The sequence below is a fragment of the Apium graveolens genome, chromosome 8 (assembly GCF_009905375.1).
Source record: "Apium graveolens cultivar Ventura chromosome 8, ASM990537v1, whole genome shotgun sequence".
NCBI classification, from domain to species: Eukaryota; Viridiplantae; Streptophyta; class Magnoliopsida; order Apiales; family Apiaceae; genus Apium; species Apium graveolens.
The window spans coordinates 258,415,287-258,440,211 of NC_133654.1; the positions used below are offsets into that span (position 1 = coordinate 258,415,287).

At 35.0% G+C, this 24,925-nt stretch overlaps 2 long non-coding RNA genes across 19 annotated transcripts in view; both read right to left on the reverse strand.

The window, feature by feature from the left end:
* LOC141676827 (uncharacterized) overlaps positions 1–10,941 on the reverse strand; it is a 48,360-nt gene extending 37,419 nt beyond the window's left edge. For 6 of the 11 annotated variants that reach the window (XR_012557164.1, XR_012557155.1, XR_012557158.1 and 3 more), the window contains exons 1-6: positions 10,321–10,941; positions 9,923–10,088; positions 9,473–9,556; positions 8,628–8,749; positions 7,655–7,725; positions 7,441–7,551 (exon numbers count right to left, since the gene is read on the reverse strand). This is a non-coding gene — a long non-coding RNA (uncharacterized LOC141676827). Of the gene's footprint in view, positions 1–7,440; positions 7,552–7,654; positions 7,726–8,627; positions 8,750–9,241; positions 9,304–9,472; positions 9,557–9,766; positions 9,901–9,922; positions 10,089–10,320 lie in introns of those variants that run through there. The other 5 variants (XR_012557160.1, XR_012557161.1, XR_012557157.1 and 2 more) reach the window with 5 other exon arrangements.
* LOC141678750 (uncharacterized) lies at positions 2,554–4,748 on the reverse strand. 8 transcript variants are annotated; one of them, XR_012557889.1, is made up of 8 exons: positions 4,651–4,748; positions 4,541–4,582; positions 4,379–4,450; positions 3,741–4,188; positions 3,477–3,625; positions 3,326–3,378; positions 3,068–3,195; positions 2,560–2,960 (listed from the first exon to the last, which is right to left on the reverse strand). It is a non-coding gene; the product is annotated as an uncharacterized LOC141678750 (long non-coding RNA). The 8 variants fall into 8 exon arrangements; XR_012557893.1 differs by having other exon boundaries at positions 3,741–4,155; positions 4,533–4,582; positions 4,651–4,735; XR_012557890.1 differs by having other exon boundaries at positions 4,533–4,582; positions 4,651–4,735.
* Positions 10,942–24,925: the final 13,984 nt, after the last annotated feature.

Below are 24,925 nucleotides of genomic sequence, written 5' to 3' on the forward strand. Positions count from 1 at the left end.
CTATAGTAGTTATGTCAATAATAACCGATTATTCTTGTTTTATTTAATTCTGTGTAGAAAAAGAAAAAGGAAGTGTTGCAGGGGCAGTCTAAGCGGAAAGATGAGTTGCAGAAACTTCAAGATGATTATAGAAAAATGAAGCTAAACAAGAATGTGCCAAAGCAGTACAAGGTGTTATACAAACATGCTGCAGTCTTCATGAAAGCCACTGGGGAGTCAATACCAATTCCGTGTGATTCGGACGTGTTTGGGACTGAGAAAATAATTTATATATTGCATGAAAATGTGAAAGCATTGTTGGAGTTCGATATGATTGGCCAAGCTGTAATATCTGCTTATATGGCGTAAGTTAATTTTTTTATCGTTACATATTCAATATTCATGTTTTATACGGATATTATAAGTAATGTAATTCACTCCCTGGTAGGCTCTTGCAAAGACTGATTAAGATTGAGAGGAAGAATGATGATGTGGTCTTATATGGATTTTTCGATCCAGGAGCTACATTTACGTTGAACAAATCTTTTCATTCTTATTTTGTTAATCGGTTGAAAGAGAGTAGTCCTTATCGCATGTACTTCATGCCACATAATCATAAGTAAGTATTTTTAATTTAGACATGCTTGTACAAATTAATATATTTAGGTAGTTTTTTTAAAATTTCTGACTTGTGTTTTTATTTTTTCTTTTTTATAAACATAGTTGCCACTGGATTTTGGTTGTAATTTGGGATGACGACATTTATATTCTGAACCCTCTGCCACATCCAACACATTTTGATGAGTTGGAAAAATCATTAACAGAGTAATATATTTCTGTTAATTACTATATATAAATATATATATATAGTAAATATTCTCCCTTTTGAAAAATAATCATGTATATTATTGTTGTTCTGCAATGTAGAGCGATGAAATCCTACAATGCTCAAACTGGAAGGGGAAATAAAGCTCCTCAGATAAAGAATCTTCTTGTAAGTTTTTTGTATTTTTTTATCACTTTGTAATTTTAATTAATTTCTGGTGCTAATTCAGATTTTATATTGTAACAGGGATCTCCCAAACAACCAGGAGGGGTTGAATGTGGCTATGTTATAATGCGATACATGAAAGATATCATTGCTGATAAGGAGCTATCTTTTACTACCAAGGTATATATGCAAATCATTTCCGATAGATGGCATGTAGAATTTTTTTGTGTAGTTTTTCAGGACAGATAAATATGAGTGCCATTTTTATTATCAGTTTTTATTATTAGTGATTTCCAGATGGATCTTGTTTTTATTAGTGATAAGGAACTATCTGGTATATAGTTTTGGATTAACGAAGAAAATTACGGTTAAATATAGAAAAGGTCCTCTTCTGGTTAAATTATAAATAGTTGGTTCTGTTTATTTTTAATTATACATATGGCAATTCTGGTTAATAATATTCTGGTTGCTAATTTTTACGTGTGTTTTATAGTGGGCAACCAAAACTCGAAAGTCCTACACAAGGCAGGAGTTGGATGAGGTGCGGATGGAGGTGCTTGAATTTATCCAAGACAAGATGTAAAAATGATAAGTATCTATATATATAGCTTTCCTCTGAACTATGTGAATTGATATTGTGTTTGCTGGTGGTTGGTGGTTAATTAAGGGATGTTTGGTGACAATTACATCCATCATTCTGATTTATGTTTGGAATTGTCGAAATTTGACAAGTGGTACATATTAACTAGTCAAACATGTTTAGAATGTTGGATGTAATAACTAGAGAATTTGGGTTTTATTGTTTTTAGTTGGGATGTTTATTTTAGACTTGGAATGTAATGTCCGAATTGAGCTCTTGTTGGATTGAATGTTAGTAAATTTGGTATCAATGTATACCTCTATATTTTTATAAATTTGGTTGGATGTATTGCATATTGTTGGTATTTTTCTGGTTGAAAATGCAATTGGTTCCCTGGGCTATTAATAGTACCAGGATGGCATATGCAATTTACAGTACATATATTAACATCAGAATGGTAATTTAAAACCGATGTAAAAATGAACAAAAGACATCAGGTGAAATAATATTAAAAGAAAAAGAACTACAAAAACCAATGTCAAATAGTCATTTGACATCGGTTCTGTAAAAAAAATCAATGTATTTTAAGCCAAATAACATCGAATTTTCAATAGCTGATGTCTTAAATTTTACAATATTAAAAATTAAACATCGGTTAGAAAAAAACACTGATGTTAAACAAAAGGATTTAACATCACCAAATGAACGAAACCGATGTCTAACCCATTATTTTACATCGGTTGATAAAAGTACCCGATGTCTGATGGACCATTTCACATCGGTCAGACAACATAACCGATGTCTGATCTAGATTTTCACATCGGTTTGTTTGAAAGATTTTTAAAAAAATACCTTTTAGAGCTTGTAGGTTTCATGTTTTAATGGATAATTACCCCATAATATACTCATATTCACCTAGAAATACTGTAATATAAGCTGAAATTTGTTGCAAAGACATCAGAATTATTCTTAAAACCGATATATATCACTGTAATAGAGATCGGCTGTGAACCGATGTCAAAGCCTGATGACATTTAACATCACACGCGAAGACATCGGTTCAGTTTTTTTTAACATCGGTTCAGAACCGATGTCTGATCCCATATTTTTAGTAGTGATTGAGGAACCAGCAACATATAACCAAGCTGCAAAAGAGAGAGCTTGGAAGGATGCGATGAGGTATGAAATAGAAGCTATCAAAAAGAACGACACCTGGAAGCTCGTAGAATTGCCCTCAGGACACAGACCGATTAGTCTGAAATGGGTGTATAAGCTCAAAAGAAATGTGTTGAACGTGGTGAAGTTGTGATCAAGCATGTTCGAACAGGTGACCAGTGTGCAGACGTGTTAACTAAAGCTATGGCTACCGTGAAGTTTGAGAGATTGTGCGGGTTACTCGGTATCAGGAATCTGCAGAACCAAATTTAGATTAAGGGGGTGTTTGTTGGTAGTAATTTAAATTTGGTCGACTGACTCCAGGCATACTTGATAACTCCTTCATGTCAATACCGACATACCTTTCTGCGTCTAGTCTTCACCATAACTCCTGAGCCAGATGCTGGATAGGAGCAGGGTCCAGAGGGTCTCCTAGAACTATAGCCCATGGTAAAGATGGCCTTCATCGTATTCCAATGACACGGAGCTACTGCCACACCAAAACTGACAAGGTTAGTCAAAATTTAAATAATCACAATATATTCGGAATGTGTTATATATTCAGATTTAAAATGGAAGGACATCTAAATGAGTGTGATCTTTAATATCAGGGTGCATACTTGAATTCGCCGATCTCCTTAGGACGCACATGCAGCTCATTGTTAGCAATAGTCTACAGAATAAGCAAGTTATTAGACCTACAGACTTTATGCTTAAGGTAAATAACAAAAAATACAAACATTTTTCAAATGAAATGAACATGTTCCAGACCTTGACATCCTTTGTTTTATTGAATCTTTATTCTTCTTCTTCTCCTTAGACTTGTCATGTCTCCGCTGACAATGTGCTTTTTAGAATCAAGAGCAAGTTCTGCCAAAATGCTTCTCTAACAGCATCAGATTTCTCTATAGCATACTTTTCTGCTAGATCCTCCAAGTGTTCGTGAATATAGTTATATTAGTACAGATAATCAGTTAGAACATAAGTTGATACAAACCGGAGAAAATCATGCATAAAACACGAGTCATTACACACCTGGATGAATAATTTCAGGAGAGGTACTAATATCAATCGATAATCATCGATCGTGATCAGATGCAGCCTCAAGCTGGACTTCTAGATTATGCATCTCAGCAACACTTTGCAAAAGCTTCTCTTCAGTTTTTTTAAACTATAATACTGAGGAAGTGAGATACGGAGGAACTACTGTAGTAGTACTAAGAACAAACAAACTAAGAACAAATAAATGTACACATGATTGTACTTCAAACTTGAAATACACACTAAAACCTCCACATACACGTACAACTTAAAAAACCTGATCATGATCCTAAATATGCTCATTAATTCAAAGTATCTGTGCTTTCTCATCATCTAACAAACCTCCACACAGATCCAATTCTCGGTCGTCGTCATCATTCTCAATATTAACATCATCTCCATGAATAGACTGCCCATCATATGGAGAATGCGTAAGTTTATCCTGATTATCTACTTGTATCAGTGTTAAAACAAATCGAATATGATAAAAACAAGTATAACATAACAGTCTTAAAAAACAAAATAACAAAACATATATAACATATCAAATTCATAACAAAACCAATGGATACATACACATATATCCAAAAAACCCAATCGAATATGAAAACCCAACTGAAATTAGTACATACCTTAACCAAAGCTTTAACGCCCAATAAAATATGAGAAAAAGCCCTAACCCCTAATTTTAAAGCCCTAGTTACCTGAAATTTCACCATGAAACATATGTTAATCGGGGAAAATATGTATATATGTTTAAATCCGAACAAATCTGTAAACATTTACCGGCTAACCTAAGAAAAAGGACTAAAACCCCAATTTGAAGCCCTCGAAACCTGTAAGATAAATCAAAAAGTTAGTAACGACCTTTAAATTAGATCCATATATATGTGTATTCAAATACCAAATATGTAATTTCTTCTCCAATTCATCTTTCGAGTGTCAATAAATAGTGTTTCATAAAGGTGAGACCAGACAACATTTGAGAGAGAGAGAGTTTGTGTATATTTGTCTGAGCGTGTTTTTTACGAGTCGAGATATATTTTAATTTAGGAGGGTAAAATAACGCCTATTTTTTTACCTAGTAAAGTGTGTACATATTTTAAAATTTTTATATTTGATATTTTTATTTTACTTATTAAATTAATATTTATTAAAGAATGAACTAACAAAGTGTGTTTTATATTTATGTACAATAAAATTTAGTATTTATTAAATATTTTTTACTACATTCTTGATTCATTAATAATCGAGAATATAATTTTAATACAAGTTTTATGAAAATGTCTTCATTACAAATATATAAAAAATAAAATAGTAACTAATGTAACACCAGGTGCTGGTGTTACATGTTGTGTAACACTAATATTTCTGTGCAACACTAGATTTATAGCTATTGTAACACTAATCGACAGGTGTTACAATACGACAACGCTGCTTATAACACTTGCATTATAGTAGCGCACTTATGGCGTAGTGCATATTGGTTCGTTATACTCTGTTGAAAATGAGGATCAAACCAATGGACACGTGACAGTCATATGGTTATAATTTAATTACTTCCACAAATATATAATGTTCAATACAAAATTGACACATATATATATATATATATCTATATATATATGTATATATCTTTAAACTAAATTTCAGGGAATCATTTAATGATATTAATTGCTAAACCGCACTAATATTAGAAATATTGCTTTTGTGTTATGTTCAAAATTTGTATAATCCGACTTTAGATCTCCTGAAAGGCATGCTGAAGCAACGATTTCTAATTACTCTGCTTGTACGAATCCTTTTTTAGATCCTTTGTACCAAATATATGCAGCAAATACAGACATTTTTTCAGCAGGATTTATATAAATTATGCATATAAATAGCCGGAATATTGCCTTTTTTGTAGTAATAGTATTAATACAACGAGGGACACGTTAAGGATTTATCTTTTCCAGCAATGAGTTTGGTGATCTTCAATTTCTGTTGTTTATAATCAAATTATATAATTTTATATGCATTTAGTTTGGTAAATAAACAATTAAAAAGAATTTACTTATTGATGCGGCTATTCATGATAAATTAAGATGGCCGTCTCTTATAGGGTATTTACACTGATCCATCACTATGCCATAAGTGGGCTATTGTAATGCCTAAATGGTGTTACAATAGGCCCCAAAAGCGTTACAATAGGTCTATTGGAACACCAGGGGGCGTTACATATACGAGCATTACAATAGACACCCTAATATAACACATCACTGATCTATTATAACAGAGAGGAAAACATTATAATAGGCACCTACTATTACACTAACATGCCCAAATATAAAGCAAAATGAGTGATACAATATCTTGATCAAGAATGCATAAGTTCGACCACTGGTGCCACGCGGTCTCACGTGGACCCCACCTGTGGGTCCCATATTTCCTATTATAACAGTAGATTTTATCAATTGTAATACCAGTTTTTAGTTAGGCAACATTGGAATATGTGTATTGTAACAATCTTTTTATCTATTGTAACACTAATAACATATGTAGTGTAACATTATATGTAGACAAATATTACACCAGAACAAGCAAATGTAACAGTTATTAAAAACATTTTTGAAATATATGGTCTATTTTGAGAATAATCCATAATCAACAAAAACATCAAAGTTGCATACTTGAGTCTCAGCTCGGCAAACCAAACAACTACATAACAATAAATTCTACAAACCATCCCCAACGCCAACGACGACCAAAGTACTATAACATAACATCCAAGCTATACAAAAACTACTCTTCAACTATTCTTAGATATAAAATTATACAAAATAACCATGTAGAGAATCACTTTTTATCCTTCCATACTTTCTCTGCCAAAGCATGACAGATGAAGCCAACGTAATCTGATATACAAGTGGGAAGAAAATTAAAAAAAATGTGAGGTCAATTAAGATTATGATCAGAACATATAAAAAAACATGAAACATTCAAACGGATGCAAGCAATTGAATAAACACAACAATATTCAGAATTGCCAAATATTTACTGAATGGAGCAAGAAAAATGTACACAACACACTTGAATAAAAAGACAAGAAAAATTGGATATACCATGGCAAATACCATGGTATATCCACTGTGTAACTGACTTTTATTATTCTTATTAGAATGCGCATGTGAACCACATACATTACTGTTTTAAAAAAATTTCATTTATATGCCGCTCCATCGCTCAATGTCTTTGCAATGGATCCTTCAGAAAAATCAATGATTAAATGTGATAGTCAGACATGTACCCTGCAACTACTAACTAAAACTAACTCTAAGCTGAGTCGGTGATGCATGTCAAGTTCCTTTTTTACTTGAATATGTCCATTATACAAAACAGGGCTCCTCATGACAGAGTAAAGATAAATAGTCACAATTGCTATAGATGCAATGTATATGTGAATATTGCTTCATTCATAAATATAGCACATTGCTTATTTCCTAGTGAGCACAATTTGTTATGGCTTATGACCAGGTAAGTTGGTAGACTAGAGATATAATAACTATGTACCTGATTATAATTGAAAAAAGTGTAATAGTCTCTTTATATTGCTGGATGTGTATTGAACCAGAGCTATAATATATTGCTCATTTCCTAGCGAGCTACTATTGACCGGGTAAATTCATAGACTAGAGTTATAATAATTGTGTACCTCATTAAACTTGAAAAGAAAAGGGGGAGAATCTCTCTCGATTGTTGCTGGAAGACGTTGAACATACTTTGCAATCGGCTAATCTTGTGTAATGTATGCTTCTGGCACAATCTTTTTGTACGGAGTTTCAGATAAAAATGGTTATAAAACAATAAATAACTATTCTCCAGAAATAGCATGAACCGACAATTCAAAAATACATAACCCATTATACCTTTAAAAAAAATTAAAGTTCCCTCTTAAAGCCTTCTTTATACTGGTGACTGAATACATAACCCATTATACCTTTCAAAAAAATTAAAGGATGTTTCAATTTTGGGTATTTGCACAGGTCTAAGTTTTCATAGTAACTCTCACAAAACTAGCATGGGTTTTCAAGATCATACTTATTATTTTTTTGAGTAAATAGCATATAAAGAACCTAGCTATGACATTTCTTTTCTAAAAAATACTCATAATATGTTGCCCAAAATAAAATGCATTGACCACAGTAATGGTCCAAAAGTAAAGATTGACGAGAAAAAGTAAGGTCATCGTGGAAAAGGAACAAACTACCCAAGGAATAGAAAGAAATAAAAAAAGTACTCCGGTGTCCCCTTTTAGTGGTCCCTTAAGATATATGTTTGTATATATTATTACTTTGATATTTATGTCAAATAGAAGTATAAATTTTGTAATTTAGTTTAATAGAAAAATTATGTTTTAATAAGAAATATAATTTTGTTAACACCTTAAAATAGGTGCCAAGAAGTCAAATGACTACCAAAAGGGGACAAAGGTATTATAATATTAGAACGACAACCAGTTTAAAGAAAAGAAAACACTAATTCACACATGCATTTGTATGTAAATAAGTGTGGTAGATGTGCATATAAATATCATAAAACCCATTGAAGTAAAATCGAATTGTTCAAGTTGGCGGAATCAAAATTGATTCCAATTGTTCAAGTTGGTATATCCTGTAAAATACGTAAACTATATATTTTTTTAAATATACTAACACTCTTGAAAGATGGAAACAAGTTGAATAATCATATGACTATCAAAAGAAAACCAATGTAGGTTAATATTGATTTTTAAATTAAAGTTTAATATGCAGAGATCAAGCACAGCTACAAATGTAGATGCTATATATACATACCACTATGCCAGTGAATTTCAATGTTAAAATTAATCATGGAAATTACTTATGGGACTTAGTCTGCAGAGTTCACAGTAAAAGGTCTCGGGAACAACTGGTTCTACATATTTTTTCCGGAACAATGACGCAATTTTTGTGCTGCCCCACATTGCATCGTGAGTCCTCACACTGCATAAAAGATAAACAGCATAAAAAAATCTTTCATTTCCATAGTAGAAAAAAGAGAGCGTTCACATCAGATGGGCAGATCTGCCTAGTAGCACAGTTGAAAATATAACCCTATAAAGGGAGATAAAACGAGTTATTGACCAAAGCATCATCACGTCCAAAACATTCCCATACTTTTTAATTCATGGTTGGCAAGCTTCCGGTGGCTAACAAAACCATAAGAATTATTTCAGGTATTATTTAAATGAGTCGGGTAGTTTTACATGGATGGATTGCTTCATGTACAGGCTTAAATGCAGTGACAAGTCAAAGATACAAGATAGAGGTCTGTTGCAAATGGATTTAGATTTGACCATAGAAAACTAGGTGACTGAATGTAAATAAAATAAAAGGTAAACAAGTCATTTCGCACTTCTCAGCAGAAAGTTAAAATGTAGCAGTTCACAAAGTAATAAAAGCAGCACAATAGAAAAGATACATGTATCTTCATACCACCCAAGCAGGCAAGTAGGTCTGGTAACTCTGGAAATACTCTGACTAATTGAAACCAGTAACTGCAAATTCAAGATGAATATTTTAACAGCTAGTACAGATTACCATGTATTATGGTCCTTATCAAGGTCCATATTCAAGATATCTTCAGTTATTTCTTCCAATTTTAGCTCTGCCGGTTCTTAATTGAAACTAGTGCAGAACAATGTAAGTGCAGAATAATTATTATACCTTTTCTCCCGTAAAACCAATTTGGGCTCCTCCAAGTATAACCCTAGTGCCTTCTTTGGTACTTATATCTGACTCATCAAGCTCCTGCAATTCAAATAATCAGTGGACATTACACAACTAATGACAAAATTGGTAAATAAATTAATCAAAACTATCTACATAGCACACTGAAAACCCTAATTTTAACATTCAACTTGATTTTGTTAAAAGGAGAAAATTCTTTAAAGATTAGTGTGTTAGTGTTAGCTGGATTAGCTACCAGGAGCACTTGCACAAAATATAAATTGAAGATACCTTAACAGAAGTAAAGTTTTCGTGTCATTAACGAATGCAAGAACTTGAAATTGGCACCAAGCTTCATATTTTTTTTGAAGTAAGTTGAGAAAAGAACCATTCTGACTTCAAGAAACAGAACTAAAAGTTCTATTCTTCAGATTAAAAGAATATGACCTTGCAATTTGTTGAAGCGTGCTGCTCTAAGGCCAAAGCTTGAGTCCTGTATATCGATATATTTTTTCACATTACATCCTTCCTCTCCATCCCATCTTTGTACGGGAATCCACCTACCATAATTGCGATGTCAATATCTGTACAACATATATGGTAGCAACAAATCCTGTCAAATTTAGAAAAGAGAGCATTAAGTAAAATTTGGAGGATTTGCACCAGTTTAATAAATCTTTCTCTTATAAAAAATCCAACCTTGTAGAAGAGGAAATGCATAATCAATTAATTTTATTTTAACTACATTTGTAAATACACTACAATCCACTCATCACCACTAGCTTTAGATCAATTAAGTAAATACTTAATTAATTCAATCAATTAATTCAATCAATTAAGTAAACCTAAAATCAGCTTCGAGTAAACTTGAAATCATCTTCGAGTGATGAGCTAGCTTCAGATCAACTACAATCCACTCCCACAAATTTGTAAATACACACGTCACTCATAACAATAATCTGCACAAACACTTAAAAATACACAACATATAACCTATAATTTCATACACAAACACTTAAAAATACCCTATTATTCCAAACCATATAAATTCAAGACAAACGAAACTCGAAAGCAGCTAACCTGCGTAGTCTTTCCACTCCCGGTCTCTCCAACAAGAACGAGACTCTGATTCTCCTTGAATGCCTTAAAAACTCATTTTTCTGATACCAAACAGGCAAAGTCTTCCTCTTCTCGAAAATATAAAAGTATTTGTGCGAATATGCGCAGATCTGTTTAAAATTTTCAATTGAATTTGCGAAAAAGAATGGAAATTAGAAGGCAATTGGGGATCTAGGATTATGGGGCTGAACCTTAAAATAATTAGAAGGCAATTGGGGATCTGTTCAAATTGAAGCCATAAACATGTGTTTTCAATTAAGAAGTCTTCGATTTATTCTTCGTTTCATCTTTTGAGCTTGTTCATGAAATAGTGTGTGGTGAGAGAGAAATTTTCAGAGATATAAAAGTCGAGAGACATACTAGATTCAAAGTATTTTGTCCGGAGGAATTTACTAACGCTTTTTTTCGTTTACGAGGGAAATATACCGCCCAAAGTTTCACTGGTACTAATGTCTATTTTATACTATTTTAATTTTTAATTTTTGCTTTATATTTATTTTATTAAAACTAATTATGTAATAAATGTAAAATTGAAAAAATATATTATGTATTAATTTACATTACGTTCTAAATTTTTTATTTTACATGCTAAATTTTAGAGTCATGAATAAACTAGAATATAATTTTAATTATAGTTTTTGATAAAATATTCACTCTAATACTTTTAAAAAATAAAAAGTAACTAATATACAACCAGGCGCTAGTGTTACATATCATGTAACAGTGGAATCTCTATGCAACAATAACTTTATACCTATTATAACACTAATTGAGAGGTATTACAATAGGACAAACATATCTTACCTAATGTAACACTCCTTGTAACACTTGCATTACACTAGCCCACTTATCCAAACACTACAAGAAAAAAGTCCATAGACATCGCTTTTTGGCCGATGTCTATGTTGTTTCCCAACCGATGTTGATGTCGGTGATGTCTATTCTAGACATCGGTGAATACCCGATGTCTATACTCGATTAGACATCGATTTTAATTAAAAACCAGATGTCTATGTGTTGATTATTTACATAAAATGCTATAAATAAATAATTTATTAACTAAATTACACCCAATTAAACATGTTAAACATATCATGAGCTATTTTTTTTGTCACAAAAACATCGATTTTAGTGAAAAACATTGATGTCTATATGATGATTTTTTAGAAAAAAGGCTATACCAAAATTACACCGATTAAAACATATTAAACATATATTGAGCTATGTTTTTTGTCATAAAAACATCGATAATTTTGACAGAGGTGATGTAAAATGACATATTAAACATTAGTTTCTTTAATGAAAGGTGATGTCTAATTTCGCGTATAGACATCAGTATTTTCTAGAATGAAGTGATGTTTATGTATCATTTATGCTTGAACATGTTAGTCTTTAACATCAGTTGTTTGTCTGAAAGTGATGTACATTGTGTTTTTTAACATCAGTTTTGTTTGGTTAAAAGTGATATTTATAATATTACTTAACATTAGTTTTATCTTAAACAAAGTGATTTGTATGTTTCATTTAGACTTGAACCTCGATTTCTTTGATATCAGTTTTTTACCTTAATGTGATGTACATTATCTTTTTTGACATCATCTTTTCTAAATTGAAAGTGATGTGTAAGAAGTTTATAGACCAAATTGTGTAAAGTTTTACATCACTAATTGTGTAATTATTGTCTGAGAACGTCAACCAAAATAGTAAAACATATGATCTGAAATTTAAACTATTACATTCTCCAGAAACCAACTGAAGACATTCAGTCTAATGAAAATTGTAAGATCATTTTTTCACTATCCTATTTTGACCACTCTTCAAAATATGTCAATACATAAAAACATACCTGAAAATAACTGACATGTACGGCTAACAACAATATTTTGAGCATTATATCATTTAACCCATACCTTGAACCGAAGACAGCAACAGGTTTCTCACCAAATAAAAGGGTCTTCTCATCCTTAACTTTGAGTTCATGATGCTTCCAAGAACCATGTACACTGTCATACTTGAACATATATGTCTACGACAAACAATAAATAACAAACAATAATCAGTTTCACTTTCGCAAAAGCAAACAAGGAAGATCAATCTTATTTGTTAACTTACAAAACTAACACCAACTTGTAAGCATACACAATCAATTTCAAATTGACCGAGATTTGACCAGAACACAATCGTTAAAATTAATATCTATAATAATCTTTCAATTTTGCATTCAAGTTTCGATCCAGCCTTATAAAAACGATAACCGTCTATAAATAACTTGGAAGTTAAAGACAATTTCAACAGTTAGAGTAAATTTGTGTTCAAAGACTTTCAAGTGACAAGGCAATTTATTAGTTTCTAGTAAAGTTCCATTATGCAGTTGTACAAGTAAAAATGTAAATCATCCACTCTAGAACATATAAACTTAAAATAACTCTATAGTAACACTGTCATGAGCCTCTCGTACCCGGGCAGAGCGTGCATACAAACAACTTAATTTCGATAACTTGTCTATAAAATAAAGGAGATAAATCTATAACAAGCACCAAGTACCAAATCAAAATAACTAAACCTAATCATATCTGTAATAAAATAATAGATTAGCATTTATAACAAGAAAAATTAGATAAACAACACTAAATCAAATCACAAATCATAACTAAAGCAAACAAATGAGGATTAAAGTTAAAAAATACCATGTAATCAGTAGAGATGAAAGGATCGTTAATACTTACCGAAGTACAGAGGTTAACTGAAAGAGGCTTAACGGAGAGATTGAGAGCGGAGAGAGGTTGAGAGAATGAGAGAGAGAGATTCCAGTTCGAGAGAGAGAGGTTCGAGAGATTGTGATGGTGAGATGATGGCCGGAGTTCAGAGAGATTGTGAGGGGAGATAGGTTCGATCGAGAGAGAGGTTCGATCGAGAGAGAGGTTTGATTTTGTGTCTGAAGATTGATTTGGGGGAACCAAAATTTATTTAAGGGGGGATAATTTTGGGATTGGGGGGGGAATTTAGAATTAAAACTGAATGAAAATTTGACTAAGGGGGGAAAGAAAAGATGGGCGCGAAATTATTATTTTTCGTTGAATTTTAGACATCGGTTTAATTATAACTGATGTCTACAAAGAACAAAGACATCACAAAAACACGGGATGATGTCAATACTTCTTTTAACATCAGTGGAAAAGTTAACCGATGTGTAATGTGTGATGTCTATTGACATTATTCTTGTAGTAAAAGGAGTGAAATTTAAAGAAAAAACATTTATAGGAGAATCCAAGTAAAATACCACGAGTTGAGCAAGAAATTTCTTCACTAGCTTCTTTATTTTTCATTTATTTTATTATTTTCATTCACTGAATTGCAACTTACGACTTAAAGTGATGAAAATGATATGTATGGGGAGTTAATTGCAAACTTATTGTCTACCGAATATATTACACTGTTATTATTATAATTATATTAATGAATCATGATTCTTTTAGAGTTCTACATTTGTTGCTTTTTTTTCCGGCGAGAAATTTATTCACCGGTAAGGAGTTCATGTAAGATGAAACTGTTGAAAATTTATTGGCATTGCGGTAAACAATTTTAAACTTTAATTAGTAGATTCAACAAAATTTTATGAGAAAAGAACGGGAGATAATAATTATATGCTGGATCAATCATATTTGGAAGTTTTTTCTGAAATAAAGTAATTATTTTTTTGCTAAATTGAATTTTTTATAGAAGAAAGAAGAGAAGAGAATAAACGAGGGATGCACCTTACGATCTATGACAAGCCATAGACAGAACTATCTATAACCAATCTACAACATATTGGAGATAGAAAGCAACTACAACTACAATAACAACTAAAAAGCAGCTAAAGATTTCTCAACAATGAAGACAGATGTTCAGATCAGGCCTATTACAAATAATAGAATCAAACCACTTCGAAGCACTGAGACGGGCTTTGATGTTAACTAAAATTCCCTGAAGTAGCTTTGCAGGCCTGGAAACACCTCTGTCATGAGCCCCTGCATTCTGCTCCCGCCAAATATGGTAACAAAAGACCCGGGCAAAGCAAAAAGCGATAGTGCTCTTAGCAGAATCCTGTAAGGAAATCAACCTTTCCCAGAATCACAGTGGGTAGCCAGACCAATAAATGAGAAAAGATGATGAAGAACCCAGTGGCTAAATGAGCAGTGCAAGAATATGTGATTAGTGGTTTCTCGGCCTAAAACACATAGATAGCATTGCTGAGTAGATGAGATGCCAAACTTGTGTAACTGAACCAAAGTGCTAAGATGGTCATGGCAGGAGAGCCATTGATGAGAAGCAAACATGTTAATGCAAAGCCTATGCCAAACTGCCTTATGCCATGAGACTATTGTCCCCGTGTCATGAATCAAATTCCAGATATGCCAAATTCGAACCTTAGAGGCATCAAGGCTATCCCAGAGAATGTGATCACGTCCTTTGAAGTGAATAGAAGGGAGATTGGAATCCTGTTTCCAATGAGTGAGCACAGGGTTAATATGATGAGTTCTAGGGTTTGGCCTTGGAAGAACCTAGGTCTCATTACAAATAATGGCCCTTACCTTTGATTTCTAGGGAGAGAGCACTGAGCAATTATAGGGAACTAATAGAGTTAGTAAGGAAACAGTGACTCCACCATGGATCAAACCACAAAGAGATCGAATTCCCATCAACAATATGGTACGTAATATACTCGAGTGCCACACCTTGAAGCCTAAGAATTTTCTTTCAAATCCAGGACAATCACTAGGTAAATCAATAGCCCAGAAATACCTTTGCTTGAGAATTGAGTGGTTGACCCAAGAAGCCCAAAGAGAACCAGAATTTGTGCATACCTTAAGCAAATGATGAATAAGTTGGGCACGGTTCCATTGTACCATTTTAAGCCAAGACCACCCTCCTCCTTAGGGCGACAAAGAAAATTCCACGCCTCCTTGGCTCCTCCCTTATGATTAATATTACCTTTCCAAAGAAACCGAGTTAGGAGAGATTTGATATATTGGTGAACAATGTGTTGGAAATTAGTTAATCTAAACTTGGTGTCTGAATAATGTTTTATTTGAATAAATTGTGTAGTTCAGGGTTGTTTGAATCAGTCGTCTAGTCGTTAGAGTATTTTTAGAAGAATAAGATGCAGTCCTCAAGTAGTGGCCTGTAGATAGGAGTCTGTTATGTAGTTAACTATTTTCTGGCTACCACCTGCGTGTGGTTATCTACTTTAAATTCTTGTAATCGCTTATTTTTTTTTGAAGGCAAGGGAACATTATTCCGAGCAAAGCTTATTTTTCAGTTTTAACAAACAAACAGCTAGTATATTCATAAGTTGAGTGCAGGTGTTTTTCATTATTTTGGTATCAGAGCAGGTGTACATAACGTATGCCCAAGTATATGCCAAGAATGACAACGGAGAAGACTAAGCTGAAGGACGGTGCTATCAGTTTGAACTATCCCATATTGTCCAGGAGTAATTATACTGCTTGGGCCCTGAAAATGAAGGTCTTCGTGAAAGCCCACGGCGTATGGGATGCTGTGGAGGTGAGTGAAAAGGATAAAGCGACAGTTGATGAGAAGCATGATCAGATCGCTCTTGCTACTATTTATCAAAGTATACCTGAGGATGTACTATTGTCAGTGGCTGAGAAAGAGACTGCGAAAGAGGCGTGGGAAGCGATAAAGACTATGTGTCAAGGCGCGGATCGTGCGAAGCAAGCCAAGGTTCAGACCATGAAGAGTGAGTTTGAAAACTTGCATATGAAGGAGTCAGATCAACTGGACGAGTTTTTTATGAAATTGAATGGATTAGTGACAAATATCCGTGCTCTGGGTGAGACTGTTTCAGAAAGTTGTGTTATGAAGAGACTGCTTCGTGCAATGCCAGATAGGTATCTTCAGATTGTGTCAACGATTGAACAGTTTGGAGATCTAAACAAAATGACTGTCGAGGAGACCGTTGGCTCGCTCAAGACACATGATGAACGAACCAAACGACAGAGTGATAGTGGAAAGGGGCAACTAATGCTTACTGAAGAAGAATGGTCAAGACGTGAAAACACGGGTGGAAAACTACTGTTAACAAGAGAAGAGTGGATCAGTAAAGTAAACAAAACCGGAGGTGAAGGGTCCTGGACACAAAGGACTCGAAGTGCTGATGCTCGAGGAAGGAATGGTGGTCGGGGAACTCGTGATAGGAGTACGTTGAGGTGTTACAACTGTGGGACGTATGGTCATTTTGCCTATGAGTGTCGCAAACCAAAGAAGGAGAAAGAGCAAAAACCAGAGGTGAATATGACTCAAGCTAAAGAAGATGAACCAGCATTGCTGTTAATGGAGAGTGACATTAAGGAAGGTGGTGTAGTTCTGTTAAACGAAGAAAGGGTGACCCCTACGCTCAGTAAGAAGAATGATGAGAGCAAGATGTCCCAGGTGTGGTACTTAGACAATGGGGCTAGCCAACACATGACTGGAGAAAGGGGAAAGTTTAAGGAATTGGATGAAAAAGTTACGGGACAGGTAAGATTTGGAGACGGCTCTATTGTTACTATTCGAGGCAAAGGGGTAGTATCATTTATGTGCAAAAATGGCGAGGAATGTAATGTTCATGATGTATATTATATACCAACATTGTGTAATAATATATTGAGCCTAGGTTAATTATCTGAGGAGGGTTGTAAAGTGGTACTGGAAGAAGATCAATTGAGGGTTTATAAGCAAGGAGGAACGCTGCTCATGAGAGTTCAGAGATCTGCAAATAGACTGTATAAGATTAGTCTCGAGGAAAACAGGGCAATGTGTTGGTTATCAAAGGCTGAGGAGGAAACATGGTTGTGGCATACTCGCCTCGGACATATTAACTTTCAAGCAATGGAATTGATGTCCAAGGAAGAGATGGCAGTTGGAATTCCTAATTTTTTACAGCCAAAGAGGAAATGTGAGGGTTGCTTAATGTCCAAACAGGTTCGAAAATCATTCCCATCCCAGGCACTATTCACAGCAAAGAAGCCACTAGAATTAATTCATGCAGACATCTGTGGACCTATAACTCCTTCAACGCTAGCAGGGAACAAGTACTTTCTTTTACTTGTCGATGATTGTACACGCAAAATATGGATATATATGTTAAAAACAAAAGGTGAAGCTTTCGAGTCATTCAAAAGGTTTAAAGCACTGGTTGAAAGAGGAACGGAAAATAAAATAAAGATTCTGAGAACCGACAGGGGAGGAGAATTCCGTGGCCTTGAGTTCGATTCGTTTTGTGAAAGTATGGGCATTCAAAGGCACTATACGGCTCCGTACACTCCACAACAAAATAGAGTTGTGGAGCGAAGGAATCGTACAGTAGCAGCTATGACAAGGAGTCTACTCAAAGGTTCAAAGATGGCGTCTTATATGTGGGGTGAGGCAGCACGACATGCAATATATATTCTGAATCGTTTGCCAACTAAAATACTGAAGGGGAAAACTCCATATGAAGCTTGGTGTGGACGAAAACCAGATATTAGTCACATCAAAGTGTTTGGTTGTGTTGCATACATGAAGATACCAGCGGTGTATACCAGGAAATTGGATGATAGAAGTAAGCCTGTGGTATACTTGGGTAAGGAACCAGGAACTAAGGCAGATCGTTTGTATGATCCTAGCAGTGGAACGTTACACATAAGCAGAGATACGGTGTTTCAAGAAGGAAATTTTTGGGATTGGAAAGAACAAGGAATTGCAGGTGAAGTGATTTTTCCAGACCATGTTGCAGGGAACTTTGTGATCAAAAGCACTTGCAGTGAATGTGATTGCAGTGAAAATGAGCAGTTTTCTGCAAACACTTCGGAGCCAGCACACCTACTCAATCAAGTGTGTCACGAAACTCTGATATGTCTAGTAATTCAGAGATGACTGCCGGAAATGAAAGTGCAGAATCATCTGCAACTAGCAGTGCACCAGGGAGGTTCAGATTACTTAGCGAGATATATGACGACACAGAACAAATAGAGATTGCTGATGATCTATTGTTACTAAGTATTGAGGAGCCTAGCAGCTATGAAGAGGCAACACAGGAAGTTGAATGGAAGAAAGCTATGGACAGTGAACTGGACTCAATTGAGAGAAGCAGAACTTGGGTTCTGACCGATTTGCCACCAGGTCACAGGGCAATTGGTTTAAAATGGGTATTCAAAATTGAAAGGGATGCAAATGGAGTGATTACAAAGTATAAAGCAAGGCTTGTCGCCAAGGGATACGTTCAGAAACAAGGTATTGATTTCGAAGAAGCATTTGCACCAGTTACGAGGATGGAAACAGTACGTTTATTGTTAGCATTGGCTGCGAAAAACGAATGGGAGGTTCATCACTTGGACGTTAAGTCAGCTTTTTTAAATGGTGACATACAAGAGGAAGTTTACGTGAAGCAGCCACAAGGATACGAAAAAGAAAATGAGGAACACAAAGTCTACAGATTGTTAAAGGCTTTATATGGCTTAAGGCAGGCTCCACGAGCTTGGTATGCTCGGTTGAAGAAATTCCTTGAGAAGTTGGGATTTGTAAAGTGTCCGTATGAACATACCGTCTACACAAAGTGAGAAGGTAATGAATCTCTTATTGTCGGTGTTTATGTTGATGATTTATTAGTAACCGGAACAAGTGTTGCTAATATAATCAAATTCAAAGATCAAATGCGTACCGAATTCGACATGGGTGATATGGGGAAACTGGTATACTATCTTGGCATCGAGGTTGAACAGAGGAAGGGGTGTACTGAGTTGAAGCAAACGGCTTATGCAAAAAGGTTGCTTGAAAAAGCAGGTATGCAAGATTGTAATGAAACAAAATATCCTATGGATCCGAAGCTGATTTTGCAAAAGGATGAAACTGGGAAAACAGTTGATCCAACTATGTTTAAGAGCCTAATTGGAGGTTTACGATACCTGGCACATACCAGGCCTGATATTTTGTTTGCTGTAGAACTAATAAGTCAGTTTATGGAGAAACCTACCGTTTTACACCTAAATGCAGCAAGAAGGGTACTACGTTATGTCAAAGGAACACTGGAGTATGGTTTGAAGTACATGAAAGGCACTGGTAATCATATGTTGATTGGGTTTTCCGACAGCGACTATACAAGCAGTTGTACTGACAGGAGAAGTACGAGTGGGATGGCGTTCTATCTCAATGAAAGCTTGATAACTTCGATCTTGCAGAAACAACGGTGTGTGGCATTATCAACCTATGAAGCAGAGTTTATGGCTGCAACTGCAGCAGCATGCTAAGGTATTTGGTTGCAGAGATTGTTGAGTCAAGTTACAGATATAGTTCCAGGACCCGTGACAATCTACATTGATAATAAGTCAGCCATAGATTTGGCAAAAAATCCTGTTTTCCATGGGCGGAGTAAGCACATTGATGTGCGTTATCACTTTATTCGTGAATGTGTGAATCGTGGGGAAATTGTGATTAGTTATATCAGATCTGAGATGCAGTGTGCAGACATTCTCACTAAAGTTATGTCAACAGCAAAGTTCGAAGAGATGAGGAAACTACTGGGAAGAAAGAACCTGGCCAAGTAAGTTTAGATTACGGGGGGAATGTGTTGGAAATTAGTTAATCTAAACTTGGTGTCTGAATAATGTTTTATTTGAATAAATTGTGTAGTTGAGCGTTGTTTGAATCAGTCGTCTAGTCGTTAGAGTATTTTTAGAAGAATAAGATGCAGTCATCAAGTAGTGGCCTGTAGATAGGAGTCTGTTATGTAGTTAACTATTTTCTGGCTACCACCTGCGTGTGGTTATCTACTTTAAATTCTTGTAATCGCTTATTTTTTTTGAAGGCAAGGGAACATTATTCCGAGCAAAGCTTATTTTTCAGTTTTAACAAATAAACAGTTAGTATATTCATAAGTTGAGCGTAGGTGTTTTTCATTACAATGGAAGGAGCAAGAAGTGGTTGCTCCAAAATCCTTATATATCATGTATGATTGATTTAATAACCATAGCCCTACCAGTCAAGGACCAGAGCAAGTTGGCCCAGGAATTAAGTCTTCAAGTGATTTTAGGAATGAGAGGGATGCAATCATTAATACAACGCAGAGATGAGATCAAAGGGACACCCAAAAGACAAAGAGGTAACTCCCCTCTCGGGAAAGAATCAGTGTCATCGAACCAATTAATAAGATCGTGCTCGCAGTTGCAAAAGTAGCTTGTGCTTTTATGCACACTAGGATTAAGACCACTCCAAGCAGAAAAGGTAGACAAACTATCCATGATATGCATGACAGAGTCCCTAGAACCGTGGGCAAACAAAAGCACATCTTCAGTATAAAAAAGATGGGAAATATTAAGCTCCTTGCATTTTAAAGTAAACATTTTACATGAGTTAAAAATAAATAATAGAATTCAATTTTTCAGAAACAAAATATGTAATTTATATGAAAAGTTGCTTAGTGTAAATACACAAACACACATATATATATGGAATAAAATTATTCATAATTGTGCAATTAAAATCGCATTAATTAGACTTAATATGGCCCGTAAGAGAAGCCCATTAGATAATGGATGAAACCTTAAATATTTGTTAATTTTGTAATTAATAAATATTGGGAAAATCAACTATTAAATAATATCTTATTGAGTGTATAATTCTCTAGAGTTTGGCCTCCAAGAAACCTATAGGGACAAGGAATCAACTTCATGCATTCTAGGACTTCAAAGTCCAATTAAAGTCTGAGATTTGTTCATCAAGTCTCCTAACCCAAATCTAATTCAGGATTACCCATGCCTATATAAGGGGTCTCACCCCACGGATAAGAACTACGTTTTTGGCTTGATCCATAAAATAGATCATGGTACGCATCTTTTGAAGGCATATTTGAGTTCCGAAACACGAGAGTAGTCAATCAAGGGCCTAGAGCTCACGAACCCTAGCATTAAATACAAATAAGTTTTTACCAATAATATTTGGCATCATCTGTGGGAAGAAGATATCAACCATGGTAACCATACAAAGCGAAAATAACATTCCTGAAGGAGTGTCAACTGGAACTACTCAAACAATCTCATATTCCATGAAGATTTCACCTCACACACCTACTCTCAAGGGATGGCGAATCCTATCATTCCAAAATCTGGATCTCAGCCAATCCCGACCTATGACGAATCCTTAAAACTCGACTCTGACCGCTCCTTTGGTGGTACAATCTAGCGGGTTTGAGATGTTAATTGTTATGCACCATAGGCCAATAAAACCCACATATGAAATGCCATTATACTTTAAGACTGGAGGAAGTACAATGCCCCTACTGCCTCAACCGCAACCATGAAATGACCCTAATTTTATTAGAGGTCTGCCACCAATTAATAATGAACGAGATATCCCTAGACCCTATGCAACTAAAGAGAGCAGAGTATCTACTGATGAGGATGCTCATCACAGGAGGAGACTTAGGGACAAAGAGCCCGTTGGAGGTAGGCACCCCGAGCCCGTTGAAGGTAGGTACCCGAAGCTTCAGGAAAGTCAAGGGATGGCAGCCCATACTTTTGAGGAAGGGATACATGCTTATGAAGCAGAAATCCTAAGGCTTAAGAGAAAATATGAAGAATAGTCAGGCTAAGCTGCTATAATAGCCCGCACTTCCGGACTTTTAAAATCAAACAAAATCTGAAATAAAACTGAAAAATTCTATTACAAAGGTACTATTACGAATGCGCAGCTAACAGAAGTCTAAAAGTCAATCTACTCTAAATCTAAGGTCCTCGAACTCCAATGCTATCCAACTTAAACTCTTAAGAGAAACCTGAAATTGTAAGTAATGAGCTATACAACCCAACAAGAGAACAATCAATCCAACTAGTAGGCCAAGTAACACACACATATAACAAAATACGATAATCTATTCGATATAAAATGCGAAATAAACACTTTCCATTCATATTCTTATTTTTATTCGATACATGCGATACACATAGCACATAAACAACAATAATTCAAAATCCATAATCCATAATCCATGTCATGACCACTAAAACCCGGTGATAATGGTCGTAAATTTTCAGAAAACCATCACTACAATCCAGTGACTGTGGTCCTAAGTTCTTATTCGATATTTTCACAAACCATGGCATAAATCAGAGATTCAAAATTATCTTTGGCATAAAATCCTTTGTCTTAACCTACAAGTTATCCATATCAGAATCTGATCCAAATTTTAAACTCATTACTCTAATTTAATTTTAAATCCTAATCCTTATTTAATTTAATTCTTTTTATTCTATTCTTCTATTATTAATCTATTTCTAAAAATTATGGGATAATACAGCAGCCACCTTAAATAATCGAGTTAGACGAACTAGAGGAACTACTCAAGTAGAAAAATGTTGAATGTCCCTCGAGGAAACACGTTTGAATTGCTCCCCCTCGGAGACCCTGATGATCCAGCCCTGCCTTTTACAGTGGAGATCATTAATACCGATATCACAAGAAAGTTCAAGATGCCCACCATAAAAGCCTATGATGGGACCGGGGATAAGGAAAATCATGTCACAACTTTCTCTAATGCACTGATGTTGTAACCCGTAAATGATGTAATAAAATGTCGGGCTTTTTCTCAAACCTTATCAGGGATGGCCCAAAGATAGTATAACTGTTTTCCCCTGAATTTGATCGGATCTTTTGTGATGCTCAAGTGATTTTTTAGGAGAGAGGAGAGGAGAAGAGATGGGAAGAGAAGAGAAATAGTAGAATAAAATAAATCAGTCGTGTGCTCCCGAGTTTGTGTAAAAAAGGAGAGAAAGTAACCAAGAAAAAAAAGATATTGTGAGAGGATCTTTTCAAATCTTCACATTTTTGGGGGGAAATTATTGGAAATGTTCTATGCGGATCATTTCTCTTCTCTCGGTAAAAAACTCGGGAGTACGTCTAGGAAGGAAAATTTTAAAATTGTTTCTTCTCTTCTCTTCTCTCTATTTTCAAACTCCGGAGTACAGCGTTAGAGAATTAAATCAGTTTTTCATCAAATAATTCATTAGCAAGAAGGTGCATAAGAAAAGTTCGGCTTCCCTTATGAGCATTGTGAAAGGAGCAAAGGAATCCTTTAGGGACTACTTGAATCATTTCATAAAGGAGGCCTTGAAAGTCCCTGATCTTGATAATAAGATGGCCATGAATACTTTGCAATAAAGGACCAAGGATAAGTTCCTTAAAATGTCTCTAGCAAAATTTTACCAGAGAACTCGCTACAACTCCAAAGTAGAGCTGGAAAGTATTTCCAAGTTGAGGAAAGTATGAACAAGACATTGGTAAATAATGAGCCCACTGGTGAAAAGAAGCGTAACACAGACCACGAATATAATGCAAAGGACAAGTATCTTCAGGTTAAAAATTATTCTGATTCATCACCAAAGAAGGGAGGACCCGAGTAAAAGTTTACTGAATATGCTAGATTCAATGCTCCTAGGAGTCAGATCTTGATGGAAATTGAAAAGGATAGAGATGTTCACTGGCCAAAGCCTTTGAATGATGATCCTTCCAAGTTGGATACAAGAAACTATTATCTATTTGAAAGAGTTCCTTATTCGAAAAGGAAGATTGAGTAAGTCTAATAGAGATGGTGAGTGGGGAGAAAGGAACAGTAATGGGAGAAAAAATTTTGATGAGCGAAGGAGGGATGAAGATGATTAGGGGCGAAACCCCCAACCACGAGGTGCAATGATCAACATGATCTTTGGAAAACCAAATGCGGCTGACTTTCCTAAAAATGCAATAAAGTCTAATGCTCGAGAGTTCATGCACATAGTTAGGGAAGCCCTGAAAGGGCCGAGACTGGAGTACTAATGGCGTTCGATGAATTTGATTTGGAAGGGGATGAACTTTCCTCATGATACTCTCTAGTAATAACACATATCATAGGAAATAACCCTGTAAAGAGAGTCCTTGTAGATAATGGAGCATTAGTTGATATTTTGCTTATAATATCTTTTTAAGGATGGGATACAACGATTCTCAATTAACCTTGACTGATTTGCCGATCTACGGGATCACTTGATTCAAATGTCCCGTTGAAAGGATAATTAAACTACCTTTGACAACGGGCCAGGAGATAAGGAAAGCTACACAAATATTGACATTGTGGTGATTAAGGCTGGGTCAACGTATAATGCAATAATGTGAAGGAAGGGCATACATGCCTTAATGGCAGTCCCATCATCTTACCATTCAGTGATTAATTTCCAAAAAGGAATGGATTAGGAGAAGAAATGAAAGACCAGAAGATGGAAAAAAGCTGTTATATAGCCTCGCTGAGGGAAGATGGAGCCGGGGGCAGGTTCAGCCCATTGA